A 16928-nucleotide genomic window follows, 5' to 3' on the forward strand; every position below is an offset into this window, starting at 1 on the left:
TAATTAATTAGACTTCTTAATGCCATATGGACATCAACCACAAACATTTTAGAGATTAAAATTTGAAACTATTTTAACAATTATAATTTTTTAAATGGCTATAAGTAAATTACGCTTTTCAAGAGGAAATTCAAGAGTTCCAAGCAGGCTTAACCTATGTAAATAAAGCAATATGTATACCAGTTTCTTGTAGAAGGCTGGAGAGACTACTCTTTTGCCTTCAGGTGAGAAATATAAAGGCAAACATCTATTTTAAAAGCTGTACAGGAGACACCAGCATATGCTGTGCACCAGCAAGCACTGAACAATTCTCTATAACACTGGAAATAAAGTTCAGTCATGTTCTTTACCTAAAACATCATGCTAATGTCTAATAGTAATGTTACATCAAATCAGGGACAGAAAGGCCCACATATCTACAGAGACATCAAGAAATTAATTTCAGTTGTTAAAATAAGCCCTGAAAAACTAATTTTCCTAATATTGGCCCCAAAAGAAGATGACTGGAAAGAATGGCACCCCAGCTCACTTTCATGATGGAGCCAAAAGTTTATTGGACATTTTGAACAGAAATCTAAATGCACTCAGATTTATGTAGAGCAGTCATGCAGCCAGTTACATTTTTTTTTTTAAATGGAGATTTTTTTTTTTTTAAGATCTGCACTATGCAGCTAAGATCAAACAGCCCCTCGGAAGTGCAAATATGAGATATTACAGCCATTTAGTCAGAATTACTTTCTCAATCCACAGGAGAGCCAAGAAAGAAACAAAGGAATCAATAATGAAAAAAGGCAGATTCTGTGAGAAGGTCTAGGTTAAGATTGTGTTAACACCAGATTAAGCATTTTGTAGTTCTTCTTACTAAGAACTGAAAGTTAATGCCAATTTGAATATGTTTCATTGGAAAACTAGAGATTAGCACCTGAAAAAAACAACTTTGAAATAATAAATTAGGTTCCTCAATCTTCTAATGTATACAGAAAAAAAATAAAAGTTACTTTTAAGCTATCTGCTTAAACTGTTAATAAACTTATGATCACTTGTGTACATCATTCATGATATATATGCATTATTTCAGAATCATATAAAATCTGCTATTGGTGTAATATAAGATAAAGCAGTTCACTGTAAGTTACTGCCAAAGAGCTCATTATTTCAATTATTAGATGGGTTCTGGATCTCTATTCCTTCCTTAGTGGCTTCATGAATATCAGGGTGAAGGGGCGTTTGTCTTTTTATAAGAGGGAAAAATTAACCCTATTAATCTCAATACTTTAAGATCAGCAATTGTTCAAGAGCTTTGCTTCTAAGACTTAAGTGAAGAAAAAGCAATCTCAGTTTACTTCCTGCTGGAGTGCACATAAACAACATTTATCACAATAAGCACTATCTTGCCCACATACTTGGCTGGCTATCTCAGCTCATCTCCTTTAGACTCTCAGTGAAAAATCCTTTCATACTCTGATTTCATTGAAATAAGATTTATTTTCCTCTCAGTTTTCCTTACTCATTTTTTCTAACATATTTACATACCTTGCTTGCTTTTTCTCTGGTGTGTTTTGGGATATTTTTGAGTAAGACTCAGTTGCAGCAGTCCAGCATGTTAAGGGAGGAAAAGGGAAATAAAATGCATGCAAGCAACTACAGATGAATAAAATTGAGGGTTATTGGTCTTACCTGATTCTGCCCTGACTGAAAAATTTCAGTTCCACACGAAATTTGATTGCTGATGGGAGACCTGGGTTTGCATTGTGTGAGAGGCTGATGGGGCCCTGGTGACTTTGCACAGCTTTAGGGGAAGTTAATGGAAATTGCTGGGTATTTGGCACTATAGGAGGAAAAGCAACAATTTGCAGGCTGCCTAAATATAGATTTAGGTGTTTGACATCCTGAAACCAAGAGAGAGGCCAACTGTGGTCATTTTTTAATAGTGTGTCTTTCCACAGTGTTCAGTACAACATATACTAAAAAAAAATCTGCTTTCCTCCTTTCATCTCCCTCTTTTACAACATGTTTTTTTCATAAAAGCTGCAAGCAGGATTATTAATATTCCAAACTGGTTCACTGAGCACTGTGTGAAAGCTTCCTCCAAGAGCATTGTAACTCGTTATTTAGCAACCTCAGCTCTCATGATAACTGAGATGTCTGTGGTCGCAGATGAGATGTCTGCAGTTCTGTCTTCCCATGTAACTTACAAACTACAGGCAAGAGCAAAGTAAATGTGGTGAGTTTTCAGTGCAATTCAGCTAAATCATTACACAGCCACAGGTCCCAGTCCTCTCAGCCTTACCCTGAGGTGACTTGACTTTGCACCACAGCCAGGATTGATTTTCTGGACAAACAATGCACAGCAACCAGCAATCTGAATTTCCAGTGGATTGCAGAATCCCTCTCTGAAACGCTTGTGTGGTGCTGTGCATCACACCCATCACAGGGCACATCACAGCAGAGTGGGTGTGCAGGAAGGGATTCTCTTGCTCCACTCAGACTGAGCCTGCTAGGGGTTTGCACAGTTCCGAAGGTATGTTTTCTAATAGTTCCTTTAACATTACCTTTTGGGGAATAAACACCCAAATTATCAGGAAATCATAGGTGCAATCCAAAAACATTGGAAAAAGCTTAAAGAATATAGTCATATTGTGAAGATGAATGTCCCATTCAGTAATAGACACAGCAGAAGTAACACTGTGGTCATTACGGAGTTCCTGAGAGCAGCCACCTAAATAATGTTTTTGTTGCAAATTGCCTAAGGTGGGTGAGGCACAGGTACTTTCCTATTCAATAACAAATTCTGCTCCACAAACAAATTCTCTTAGCAAAGCCACGTCCTAATCATCTACACAAGCAACCCAGTAGGAGGAGCAGATCAATTCCCCACACTGCCTCAAATAAAGCCACTTATTGTAGCTGAAATGTTCCTGACAGGTAAGATGGGGCTACAGCTCATTTTCCTGCTAGTGAGCCTTTGTTTGGACACAACATGATCCAGCACTGAGCACAAACATTCTGCAACTGGGTCAGCTCATTCCTGAGGATTGGTGGATACAGAATCCTGAACGGAATGTTAGCAATTTCAAGGGGAAATAAATGACAAAAATTCTTGGACTATCTTCCAAAATACTGAAGCCTATAGGCTTAGAAATAGTTAGGACACTATCTACCACCTACTTGAAGATTAACAGCCATACTCCAGGTATGGAATTGTGTCTCTATCCCACTGCATTGAGCATCAGCTTCACAGAGTGCCCTGTACCTCATGTGAAAAGGAATGTTCTGATTTCCAATAGCAGGCTGCTGCCAGTATTATCACTGCAATCCTGTCTACCATACCTGAAAACCAAAAAGGATGTAAAGAATATTTATGTGTTTCAATTGAAACCTGAGGCTTTTTGGCTTGGGAAGTTTTACTTCATTTTCCATCGTACAAGTGCCATTCCATAGACTTGACAGTCCTTGTCATCCTCTCGCCCAACTTTTATATATTTTTATTTTGAGTTGAGAACAGTAACTCCATGAAGCATACAAGATGTGGTCACACCATGAATGACTAAGTAAAACAACAATGAGATCTATTTTATTCCATATAAAAAATCTGAGAGATATTGGAAATTTTTAGGACTTCACCACTACTATGACCTGAGCTGTCTGTGAAGAACTGAGGTTCTCATTTCTAATTTTGTCATCTCAGAACCTATCTTTTTATATGCAAAGTTCGTGTTAATTTCCCCCCATGTGCATTGCAAATGCCAGCTGAATGATCTCAGGACTGGGAGATTTTCTGTTGACTTTTATGGTGTCAGCCATCCACAGCTGCTCTTGGGCTGGTTATAGTGGCCCAGCATAAAAAATGTAGAGCATGATAAGTATATAATACAGATGGCTGAAAAGCCTTTAGGAGCCATAGTCCAAATACAACAAGAGGCCATGCTCCTCCTCGATCTCATCAACTTCTAGACTTCTCTGAACATAAATTTTTCACTTCCAAAAGGGGCAAGGTACAGAAGAGATACATCAAAGAAAAGATAAATGTAAATTTTCAAATGTAATTAGGAATCTAAAAATACAGATTCATAAAAATAGATTAACCATAGCAATTGAGGGTGATTTTAAAAATTCTGTCAACAGATCTTCAAGTCTTTTAAAACCTCATCCTATCAGAGGATACAGTGAAAACATAATATTAACTAAACTTTCCTCCAGTCCTAGCATCATACTCTGAATAATACTTCTTCCTGAGTGAAGTGAGTGAACCAGAAACTATTCTGCTTTTAAGGACAACAGATTGTACTTCTCTATATTCTTTTGCATATTGAGAAGAGAAATAAAAAAATATGGCCAAATTAAGTTGGAAAATCCAGAACATCATGCAAAAAAACTGTTCATCAGAACTTAGCATCTGTCAGCATGTAAAATCATATACAATTAATTTATTTTTATGATTCTATATCATCCTGTAAAACTGCACAGCTTGCCTGCTTCAGCATATTAAGGCCACAGGGAGGTAAAGCACAGTAGTCATCCTTCACAATCAAAATGTGTTTAACAAGATTGTTAAGGGAATTCTCTTAACATCCCCTTAGTAGCTGCACGGGCAACTGGTCAGCTAGTGAGCCATGGTCATGTTTTTACAGTGCCTGCCCCACTCATCACCATGCTGCCCAACATCTGCACTTAACACTTGACATGCTTCCCCTCTCAGTGGCACAGGAACAGATGACACAATATCAGCCCAGCTCTGTGCTATCTGGTTTCACTGAGGTGGAAGTGAGACCAAACCCAGTATGTTTTGCCTTATGGAAGCAGCAAAATTAATTGGGAGAAAAATATAATACGATCCTTTAATTGGCGCAATATTTCAGTTGATTAGCTAACATTGCAGAAATGTCTTAAAATATACATTTAAAAACCCCAAACACTAAAACCCCTTCCAAAGGACAAAGTTCTTGCAACAGACAGTATTGTCCTTGGAGCACAATCCACTCTGTAATTTTAAGTCAAGGAAAACTGCAGAATATGAAAAGGAAAGAATATGTGAGGTTGGGTTTTGAGCTGATGTCCCTTTCTAGCTTATTCTCATGGTTTTCTTGAAGTTAATTTCTTTGCCCTTCCCCTGCATGGAATCTGATATTCAGATTAAAAGGAAGTTTAGAAGAGATGGTGAAGACTTAAAAGATTAAGGCATTATGTGTGAGTACAACATGAGAGTCAAATTTAAAAAAATAAAACAGGGGCGTTGCGCAAAACAGAAAACAAATTAGACAGCTACCCTGCAGTAAAAAAAAGGAGCAGGGCTGCTGGGTGGAGCACTTACACACCTCCCAGAACACTTTTAAGCGGTGTTCTGCAGGCGCTGATCGCGGTCCCTGCCCGGGATGCTGGCGGGCTGTGCTGCGGCTGCTGGTGCCACCTACAGCGAGCTGGCGGCAGCTCCGCCGCTCCGCTCACCCCGTCCTGCGCTGAGCAGGCGCTCGAACGAGCGCCCCAACATGCATAAAAAGGCATTTAAAAGAGCAAACCGGGTCTTTCATGATACAGACAAATTGGCGTAGCAAATGAAAGCAACACTATTTAGAAAAAGGAGCAGGCAGGTAAAAAAAGAGGGAAAAAGATCCATGAGTACTCAAAGACTAGCCTAGTAAGCAAAATGCAAGCCAGATCATCTGGCTTTTGCTAACAGATATGCAGATAAAAATAAAATGATTATTCAGCTTGTAGAGAAAGAGCACAGATGGATAGGATGAACGTGTATTTCTGATTTTGAATTTATTTCGCCATATCTTCTTTTTTTCCATTTCCAGCGCAATAACACCATGGCTTTTGTTATTCTGTCACCCCTTTCTGCGTGTGTTTGATAGATGGCAAACAGCATTATCAGCAGAAAAATGCAAAATGGAAACGCAGCAGCAAGAGTATCAAACAGATGTGTTTGGCCCTGAAGAAGACATTGAGGAATCTGAGGACTCACAGCTTTGTCATAGACCTATTTACACATTTCTGAGCACGTTTAAGCAGCTCATCACAGAGCAGTGCAGAGTCATAAAATAGAATGTCCACATCAAGTGTTCAGTAAATTCTGGTTCCTGTGTCCAACAAGGCAAATCTGTTTTACAGCATCTCTCTGGGCAGAATTAATGAGTTAAGCCCTGCCAGTGCTACAGGACTCAGTCAGTGGCAGTTTAAAGCCCTTCAAGCTTCTCCCAGAGCTAAGGTGAAGTCCTGTCTACATCAGTACCTCAGATCTGTTCATGTTGCTCTTCCCACTCACAAAGCAAGATAACATTTTTTCTTTCACCTTGTTACTTATGTTTTCTATTCAGTCTGCTTAATCTGCCACAAATGATACCTTTTTGGAAGGCTGTCTTGTCCAGAGCCTATGTGGCAGTGACATGACTGCAGCTGGGCTCAGCTGATGCTTTTAAATTGTAGCTTTAAAAAAAAGGCAATGGAAAGAAAATTATGTAAATACTTTAAAGGTGGGTGGAGGTGGCTTCCTTTGCCTAGATTTGTTAGCAAGATACCCTCACTTAAAGTTATGATTTACACATATCTATAACACAGAAAAAAGTAGTAAAAGTTGGAGTTTGTGGCATCATAGATGATTAGTTTGGAAAGTGAGGATGTAAAGGTAAATTTCATCACGGTACTCTGATCCTAACACTGGCCATGGTATGGTGTTTGTGACACTTATAAGCAAGTTCCATTGCTTCTCTCTAAATATCCTGACTTTATTTTCAGTAAATACTGTGGAATTGCTGAATAACAAGGATACATGAAGAAATCTTAGCAGCTGTATTTCAGAGAATCACAGACTCACAGAAAAGTTAACTTTGGAAAAGACCTCTATGGAAATGACCTCCAGACATTTTGCTTCATGAAAAATCCCTGATGAAGGTAATTTTATCAGGTATTGCTGAAGGAGAACGGGGGAACTGAACCTACTCTTTATTTCACTACTCACACACCAGAGGCTCCAGCCAAAACCTGCCTCACATGGCTGGAAACCAGAAAGAAGACCAGCTCCCAGTTTCCTGTTTTATAAAGCTTTGTACATGAACCTTGTCCATCACACAAATAATTTTGATTTCAGTCTACCTGAACTTTCTGCCCAACTCTTCTCCCATGCTAATTCTCATATTTCTTATATTTTCCTGAGAGTTTTTATTATCTTCAAATATTTTGCCTAAGATTTGTCAGAATGGCTGCCCACGCTTGGAATACCGTCATTGTCTTCATCTGCCAAAACTCTTTCCCGTACCAAGCCAATTGAGCCAGGACTCTTCTTCCCTTCAGTGCCTCTTAAATTATCCTAACACACTCTTAGCATTTTCCAAATACTTCTCCTGGGCCTCAGCCTTTGTCTTGTCTATCACAGATCCTAATTGTCTTGAGGCAGAGAACATGTTTTACCCACCTAAAAAGCCCTCTAGGTTTACAGCTGATGTAAATGCTTGGTCATAATACTAGCTGTGATATACACTATGTAATGTACAGAGGCACTGAAGAGCAGCTGGCCAAACAAATCACAAGTCATGAGATAACAATCACTAATCACCAACTGCACATTGTGGCCTGTGCAAAACAGAAAGATTCACTTACGTGGGACTTGAAGAAACAGATATCAGTGGGGAAGGAAAAAGCCCAGCCAAGTTAGAATAAGGCTCAAATGAGGGGAGGTAAAATTTACACTAATATCTTAGGATTCAAAAAACTTCTGAGCCTAGAGCTAGTACCAATTAAACAGGAGCAACAGCATTGCATTCAAGTACAGTAGTTGTCTTTCAAATTTTATGTTGCCTACCAGAAAATGGTATTTCCCAATGAGATCTAGAATTATTTAAGGCTACAACAATTATATTTGTGAGTGTTTGACCCTTACTTGTGATGTTCCACTTAAGCTTCTCTATGATTTCAAAGATAAAAAAAATTCTCTAAAACACGTCCCTCGGGTTTGAGTTACATCAGTGTGGAGGATGGGAAGGAGCAGACATACTAACACTTCAGAAGTATTTTAGGATTCTCACTAAAACCCACTGAACTATCATAACAGAAAACCTAGGAAGTTTCTTGCAGAGACTTTTATCTGTGTGTTGCAGTATGGTCTCATCCCTTAGATAAAATTGCTACCATTATTCATATGATATTTGCTAAATTAGGTGTGCATTTCTGTAAGCATTGTTTTTTCCAGGGATGCTCCATATACATCCCTGACTGCCAGTTACAGTCCCTCTTGAGAGAAATGAAGCTATGAGTAATAGAGACAAACAGAGTGGAAAGCGGCATAAAATGAAAATAAACATTAATAATCTTTAACCTCACGCTGATTCATTGACTCACACAAATCAGCACCCTGGGATTTGGTCCCTGTTACAGAGAGGGAACTCAGGGTATTAAGTCTTTAATCATAAAGGCACTTAAGCACTCTCTTTAGCACTGGCATTAGAGTAAGGCCGTGGCGGTGAGCTGGCAACTCAAAGGGCACCAGAGCATCACTCTGCACCTGAGGCTGGGTGCTCGGGGTGGGTCACTGTGCTGTCGTGTTACTGCTGCTCATTTCCATCTCCTATACCTAAAGGCTTTGGAGAGGTTGAGAGGGAAGTCCCCAGCACATGCAGAAACCTTCCACTTAGCCAAGAAGGGAAAGTGTGCTGGAGTAGAAGCTGGGAAAAGACAGCAAAGTAATCTGGGTTTAAAAGTCTGCTAGTGTGCCAGGTGAAGGATACAGTTGCATTTTAGGCTGAATAAAGTGTAAAATCCTAACACTGGATAGCAGAATGGATTTACCTACATATTAGAAAACATCTGGAAAATAGTTTAAAAGTTCTAGATTTCAAGTCCAGCCTCTGAATACAACAAGAACTGTGGCAACAATGGTTTTCTGGAGAAATAGTGCTACTATGAAACTCCCACCAGGACCAACTGCCATAATTTCGAATCAGTGCTTTCTACATTTTAATTTAAAATTAGTTCATTAGGGACAGAGGTGAAGCGGTTTCAGTCTCTTTCCAAAGTTCAGTGCTTTATAACTAGTGCCTGCAGTAACCAGCTCTTCCTAGGGACCCCTGCTCATGCTACAGGATACTATTTGGAACAGACCATTGTCTATATTCTCCCAAGACAATTCCACTGCAATCAACACACCAATCCTTGGAAAACTCCTCCAAAGGCATTCCTCCACAGCAGCAAGAACATTTTTAGGGCATTCATTTATAGACATTTTTGGCCAAAGGTAGACAAATATGATTCAGACATTCTAATCCTTCCAGATCAGAGTAGCACTCTAGGACTTCTCTTCTTAAACTCAAGCTGGGGAGGGAGGCAGCCAGAGTAAGGTGTGAGGAAAAAAACCCCACGAATATTGCTTTCTGCTATTTTGTGATTAATTTCAAATAAAGCCTCTCTCCAATTTTCCAGGGCTGCCTCCCTCTACAGTATAAACCATATAAATATATAAAAATGTGAAATATGTTATGATACATATTTAATAAATACCCCTGCTGGAACTTAACCTTTGAGGCTATTCTATTCATTTATAATTAGTTTAGGAGCCGTTTTTTGTATGCTTCCATTATACAGTCTTCTGTAACCACAGAGATTAGTGTCATGGTCATTGCAGTGAAAGTAAAATTAATTTTTTAACAATCCTTCATTTTTACCATCATTTTTCCTTTTGCTGAAATGCACATGATGCCAAGAAGGGTGACAAAACAGCTGATATGTAGTTATGATGAATTTTATTTCCTCCTAAATAACTGGAACTGTGACATGGAAGAACTAGGAAGGTCCGAATGGGGAAAGAATTGCAGCTTCTCTATGAAATAAATATCACTGAAGTCATATTTTTAAATCTACAATTTCTTTGCTTTTGTAAGGATATCACAGCCAAAGATTTGTTAGAAATTTTACCAATCCCAAGTGGAATTCACTCATGAATAGCAGCATTCTCCTTGACATAGCATGTGACCCTTTTGTTACTCAGGAAAGTAGAAAACCAAAAGTCCTCTTTTTGAGCACGTTTATATAAATATAGAGGAACTTTACACAGAACAGCATGTGACACCAATTTAGCTAAGCAAAGGCCACAAAAGTCCCATCAAGTTTTATTACAGAATTGATTTTGTGTATCTATTAATATGCTAAACATATCACAGCACTTGGCTTTAATACAGACTGAAGAAGTAGGAAAGGCCAACAAGATTGAAGACAGCTTAGCATCAGAATTGCTGTGGAAATAATAAGGGAAGAGGCAAGCAAGCCAAATTAGAGTAATCTGAACACCTTTTGAAAGGTTATTCCTTTCAATTAGAATTTTTCCAGACAAAATATACTAGACTGTGACCAAGAAATCCTAAAAGTCCTAGGGAACAAAGGTAAATTAGATTTAAAAAGTTTGTGATCTGCATAAATTTTCATATGTAAATAAAGGAAGTAAGCATACATTTGAAGAAGAATTATGACAATGAAATTAAAAAAAAAATACAATTACCATGCAATGTAGTGACAAGGTCTGATCTGCCCTTAGTCAGACCCTGAGTGTATTTCTGGAGAACAATGACAAGGGCTTGAAAAACCCTTAGGCCACAACGGTAGCTTTTATCCAATCCACTTTATCCATCAGTGCAGCAGCAGAGCTTTGTACCTTTGTGTTTGTGCTGAAGGTGCCCGGACCTCCCCCAGCCCTCAGGGCACAGCTGATGACAGCTCTTCATGCAATGCTAGGTTCTCTGATGGAAACAAAATTTAAAAGGGAAACCTTTTCCTTTGGAGTAACCACCATCTGCACTGCTGGGGATTTTCTCTTGGAGACTTGCACTATTCATGTTTTATATTTGATGTGTGGTACTCAATAGACCATTACAAGGTTCAGCTCAGGGTTTTTGGCAGTAGGTCCTTTATTTTTAACTGTCAGTGCTGATAGGCATCTGTGTCTCCTCTAGTTTGCCTCCTTGCCTGCTACACACATTTTAGTTAACCTAAGATTCATTAAAATAATCAACAGCTGAACAGGACCTGCCTGGATACCCCAACCATAACTTACATAAAACAGCTGTTAAGCATCATTAAGAAAAAGAAAAAGCAAAAAACTGTAAGTCACTCTCCAAACTCTCTCTACCCTCAGAAATCCCAGGAGAGGTTGACTGGGAATCCCATTTCCTGACAGCTGTTGCAGGTCCAGATTTCCTGAGTTTGGTTCTTGAATTCATTTCAGCTGATCCCACTAATCTTGATGGATTTACTCTAGGTCTGCTGATGGTGCCTTGAAGACATGATCTCATGGCTGCCTCACATTCATCAAAGCCCACAAACAAAAGGGACAGTCCTGCCTTCATTTTTACCTCCTTAGAGCTGTCTAAAAAACTCATCCTTCTGTTATTCCTACCTACCCAGCCACGCCAAGCCAAATCCCAGTCATTTTCACAAGCCACACTGGAAATTAGTTCAATCCACATTGACTGTGATACTTCAGGAGCCACCAGCAGCATGAGGAGCCAGTCCTCTTTGAAACATTTTATTTGATAAAATTTGGTCTTTTTTTGCTCTTCATTTGCACTGGAGAATACTAGCTACCAGTTCTAGATACTTAGATGAAAAAGGAATGACAAAATCTGACAAGTGTTTCCTTTCATCTTAAGCCTCATTCTTTGGATTATTGTGATATTTAACTGGACTTCATTATTACCTCACATTGCTTAGAATAATAACAATAAGTTGTTAAATGAATTTGTGTTCACTTAAAACTATAGCCCATTTCTTCTGTATTTTGATCCCTGAAAACTACCAGGTAAATGTTTTGTCCATATTAGAGGTGAGCAACATTAAAAATTGTCTGATATCATGCTGAAAGCCCACAAAAATCTTTTCAGCTGAAAACTACAAATTCCCAGAATAGCAGTATATATTTAGTGCAAAGAGAAAGCAGTGGAGAGGACAAGTTTTCGGGGAGGGGGTGGACTTATTTTATTTTTTATTGCTGTTCTCAGCAATTTACTTCACTGGTCCTGAGACAATATCCAAAGGTCATAATTACTTTGATCTGGATATGTTAAAAAAGGCTTCATGATGAAAGGCTTCCTACTCCATAGCTGCTTTAGTTGTTTTATTGCTTGGCTAATAGTATATTTAGAAAAAAAAAATAACTGTACCAATGCTATTACTTAGAAATATTCATTGCACAGAAAACTTCAAATTAAATTGAAGCATATGATAAATCAGTGAGAAATTTAGACAAACTTTAATGAACTTCTGGGTAAAATTAAGAATTTTAGATAGGCCTGACTATTTTTTTATCAACAGAGGAAAATTTGAAGGAGGAATGATGGAGCATTTTTTGAAATCTTGCTTTAACTGACAGTCCAAAAGAAATTCCTGGTCAAAGCAAGTTTGACATCAAGGCCACCCTTCCCCTGAGGCATTTTGAGCCTTTCTCTCTCTGACACCCTCCAGTCAGAAACTGAGCAAGAAAAGAGCTTTATTCCCTGAGACATTCACTTGCAACACAGGGTACAAAACTTCCAGATCTTCTGAGATTTCTGACTGTGGAAGTAATGGTTATTACAGAAGACTGACCAAGAGCAGCTGAAACATTAGCAGTGAACAAGATATTCTTTTGAGAAGTGAGAACTGAACCAGAGTGCTGTGTTTTGTATGTGTAAACAATATTATTTTGAGTATGTAAAATGTGAACACTACTCCTAGTCTCTCTCTTCCAGCACGTTTTTCAGTGACATTTATTTTCCTATTCTTTTGAGTACAACACAAAATATTCCCCTTTATTTGTGGTTTTGTTTTGTTTTATTTTTAAAGCAGAATGTTCAAGTCAACTCCCAAATTACTGTTCTGGCATCAAGCACATGAGCTTTTCTCCCTAATTGGAAATGATATTTATATTATTATAGGCATTATTAGTCTGGCCAAGTGATTGTCAATTATTTGCATAGCCTTACTTGCAGGTTTGTCACCAGCCTGGACTGACTTTGCATTTGTTGTCCCAGAAATAAGCTGTGCAAATGCTAAGAATGCAGAGAAGGCCATCTGCTGAAGCACACATGATGGCTGCAGAATAGTTACACCAAAGTATGCAAAAATACCCCACAGCAGCAAAAAGGCAATTTCCCTGCTGCTTCAGAGGTGTTTAAGCCTTTTGCTTCCCAGGGAGATCTCTCCTCAGCATTTCCTGGCTTTACACACAAGCTTTCTTCTACCTTTCAGTTTATGCAGTTTACTGTGAGCCTCACCTTTTCAAGATGCAATTTTAAAGAATCAAAGAAAATGAAAGGAAGAACAATTGAGAAAAAAATAGTCTTGTTGCTGTATTTTGTAGTTTAGTTACTGAAATCAAACAAGTTAAGTCTTAATGAATATATTTTGAGGGGAATAAATGTCCAATAGCAATAATAACTTTGAGTCCTTAGGAGGATTATAAACAACCAATGCTAATTTTGCACCCATTCTATGACACCTAGTATTTAAAAATATTTTGACTTCACAAACTCCTTTAACAAATTAATAGGACTGATTTCTTCATATCTTTAATCTGTTCAGCTCCTCATTGGTCTGCAGGCCAATAAATTCCTTTTCTCTGCTATCTTCCTTAAATCACTTTTGCCTTTAGATCAGAAGTTTGATTTTTTGTTTTGTAAATAAATTCCATTTCCATACCAGAAACTTGAAAAAAAATGAGAAGAAAGCTTTTATCTTTTTCTAAAAAGACTGATTTTAATACATTAGGAAAATCAGAATTATCATCTGAGTAATGACAATAACGATCTTCCTTTTCAATCATTAGGTGGAAATTTATTGTTCCAAGAGATATTATAAAGAAAGAGAAAAGGACATTAATAGCTTAGTGTGTGGTTGGCTTTACTCATTCCCCTGCTGCAGTGGTATCTCAGAATAAGCCATTTTACCCTTTTGGAATTACAAGAAGAAGGCAGAGTTCATAAGATGGATGTACCAGCAGTGATTGATGTAACTAATGAGAAAAAGTCACTAAGCATCTCTGGTTTGTATAGATAAACAAATAGTCTATTTAGGAAGGGTATGGTTTATAGGGCAAATAATGTAATAAAAGGTATTGATACCTAGAGATAGTACATAAAAATATAATAAAATAAAAAAAAGATGCATCAGGAATGGGAGACTTGGGGATTTTCTTCTCACAGTTCAATTCTCAACTAAGGTCACACAGCATATGCACATTCCCTTGCATGGTTTCATTCTGTAATGAATTATTTCATTTTGCAAGCAGATAAACGGACTTATTTTGTCTCAAAGACGCATGCAGAAGTGGATAAATTTGGTACAGCTCCTCAAAAAAGTAGATAAACTTATACTGTTGCCCACTCTGCTGTACCTACTAACTTGGGTGACTTAGAATTTGCAGGCTGGTTTGCTCAGTCCATGAGAGCCAGCGCTGGATTCCAGACTTGCCTTACCACTACAGTCCCATTTACCTATATAGGTTTCTAGGAATTTGCTTGCAGTAGTCAGAAAAGCTGTGATACTACTCCTACAGCAGATATTTTGTGCAATTTTAGTTTTACACCTTCATAAATCTGAAACTAAGATACAGTGCAAGAGCAGTTATAGCAGAACCCATCTCTAAGAGATCCAATTCCCACGTGGTTTGATAACACTTTTGAAACACCTGGAGGTCCAACATTTTAGCTACCTGCTTCAACTTCTGACTAAATTCAGTTTCATGTCATTTAGGTTTCTAATCAGCAGTTTATCTTTTTAACTGTCAATGGCTGCCTGCTGAAGGTTCTTTATCAGTGCACAAGCTGTTAAGCACTAAAGCATCACTGCAACACATATCTTCCTAAACCTAAAAATACTTAGTGAGGGAAGAATTCATTTGGTTTCTTTTAAGCAATGCAGAATTTGCTGAACTCAAACGCTATCCTGGCTCTTTAAAACAGCTTGATCATTTTCCATCAGGTTTAATGTACATTTAATTAGAAAATAATTGTTTCCTGACACGAATTTCAGCTCAAAATGGAACCTAAGCTATTTGCAGACAAATAAAGAGACAAGGCCATGGAAAAATCCTGGAGCATGCAGAGAAAACAAACTCAGGCAAGCATATGGGTCCTGACATGGGTGCAGAGGGGAAACATATGGCTATGCTCACAGAAGAGATTCACTGCATCCTGACATGTTTCGAGTAGAAAAAGGAAAGCAGTTTGAAAACAAGCTGTGCATTTTGTTGCACAATCATAGAGGCCTCCTTCTCTGCATTACCTAATATTATATTACTACAAAGTAAGTGTCAATGGCAAGGAAAATTCTAGAAATAGAGCACTATGCACTTCTGTCATCTATGTACAGAAGAGAGTAGGCCAGATGTCCACTGGCACCGAGTGACCAGCTCCAGGGAAAGCAGCAGCTAATTTTTGGATGGAAAACAGAAGCCAGTTCTCCCCTCAGTTTGACAGAAGGCACTGTGATGGGAGGGAACTTTGTTTGAACACTGCCAGAATCCCCAGCTTGCTCCCTGGACAGTTGCACTGATTGGAAACACCGAGATACATGGAATACACTCAGAGAATTTTTTAACTTTTAATGAGATTTCTAGCATGTGCTGCTGTTTCAATGACTACCTTTTTCTGAATAAACAAATAATTCTCTTCAAAACTGTATTTGTGCAAGTCTTACAACCTCTGGGGACTCTATTATCCAAGGTGTTATTGCAGTACCTAACACAAATGAAACACCAATAAATAAAACATAGTTTACTAATGCTTCAAATTGCATCTCTTTGACATCTGTTTAAATTGATTTGTACACAAGTCAGATCCACAGGTATCTCTATAACATCTTATTGCTTTATTTCTAAGCATTTCAGATTAATTAATGGGGAATCCAAAATAATCTCTCCCAGATACATTATTTTCATTTTGCAGATGTTAGATTGGGGCACCAATACTAAGAAATATGACTAAAGCCTAGTAAGATACATTGAAGAAGAAAGATAATTTGTATTTCCCAAATTTCAGGCTAAATGTTCAGTTGAATACAGTTTTTTATTGGGTTTTGCATCTTTCTGAATATAGGGTAGAAGATCCTTAATTAAATGCATAAACCTCAAACTGTTTGAATGTCAGACAGTTTCTCTTCCAGCATATATTACTTGCAATATCTTTATATTCCCTGGAAAAGACAAAGTCTGTTTGTACAAATATTTACCAGGTTACACCATGCACAAATGCAGCAATTAGAAAAATTGCAAGATGCTCTATTTAAATATTTTAACCTCATAATAATTCATTGATATAATTAACATTAAAAAATAAGAGCAATACATTACACTAGTGTTACTATTACTGTTTCTACTACTTCCTTTCAGAGAATTAATTATATCCATTATCTTGCTGCTGTTATGAACCTGTCAAAAGTTTCAGGAGGCAAATCAAATTTTCCTCTTTAATAATAAAAAATTATCAAGTCTCTAAAGTTCCAACAGTAACTGCTGCTGTATAACAGAGGTAAATAGAGCTTTTTGAAGCTGCAAATTTCCCCCTCAGCCATAATTTCTGGAGTGTGCTGATGGGGAGAGCCAGTTCCTCACAGCAGAGGGGTCAGGGACAGCTGTGCCCCTGCAGATGCAAACCCAACTCACCCTTCCCTTCTGGCCAGGAGAGCTGCCTCTGGGGTGCTGTGCCAGGGAAACACTGCCAACATCTTTCTTCTTTGCATCTGGGAAGATTGCAAAGAAATTCTAAGTTTGGGACTTTTATGTGAAATCACTTCCAAATACAGATATCCGCATTAAAAGGAGTCATGAGACCTTGAGATCATTCCCCAAGCTAACAGAGCTCAGTGGAAAAAATTGGGGGTGTTCATAGGATTGCCTCTAGTGACCCATTTGACAGCAGACAAATTCTGACACTCCTCCCTGAAAGTACCTGCTGAGAAGGCACTATTCTTTG

The sequence above is a fragment of the Fringilla coelebs genome (genome assembly GCF_963513975.1).
Source record: "Fringilla coelebs genome assembly, chromosome: 8".
NCBI lineage: Eukaryota > Metazoa > Chordata > Aves > Passeriformes > Fringillidae > Fringilla > Fringilla coelebs.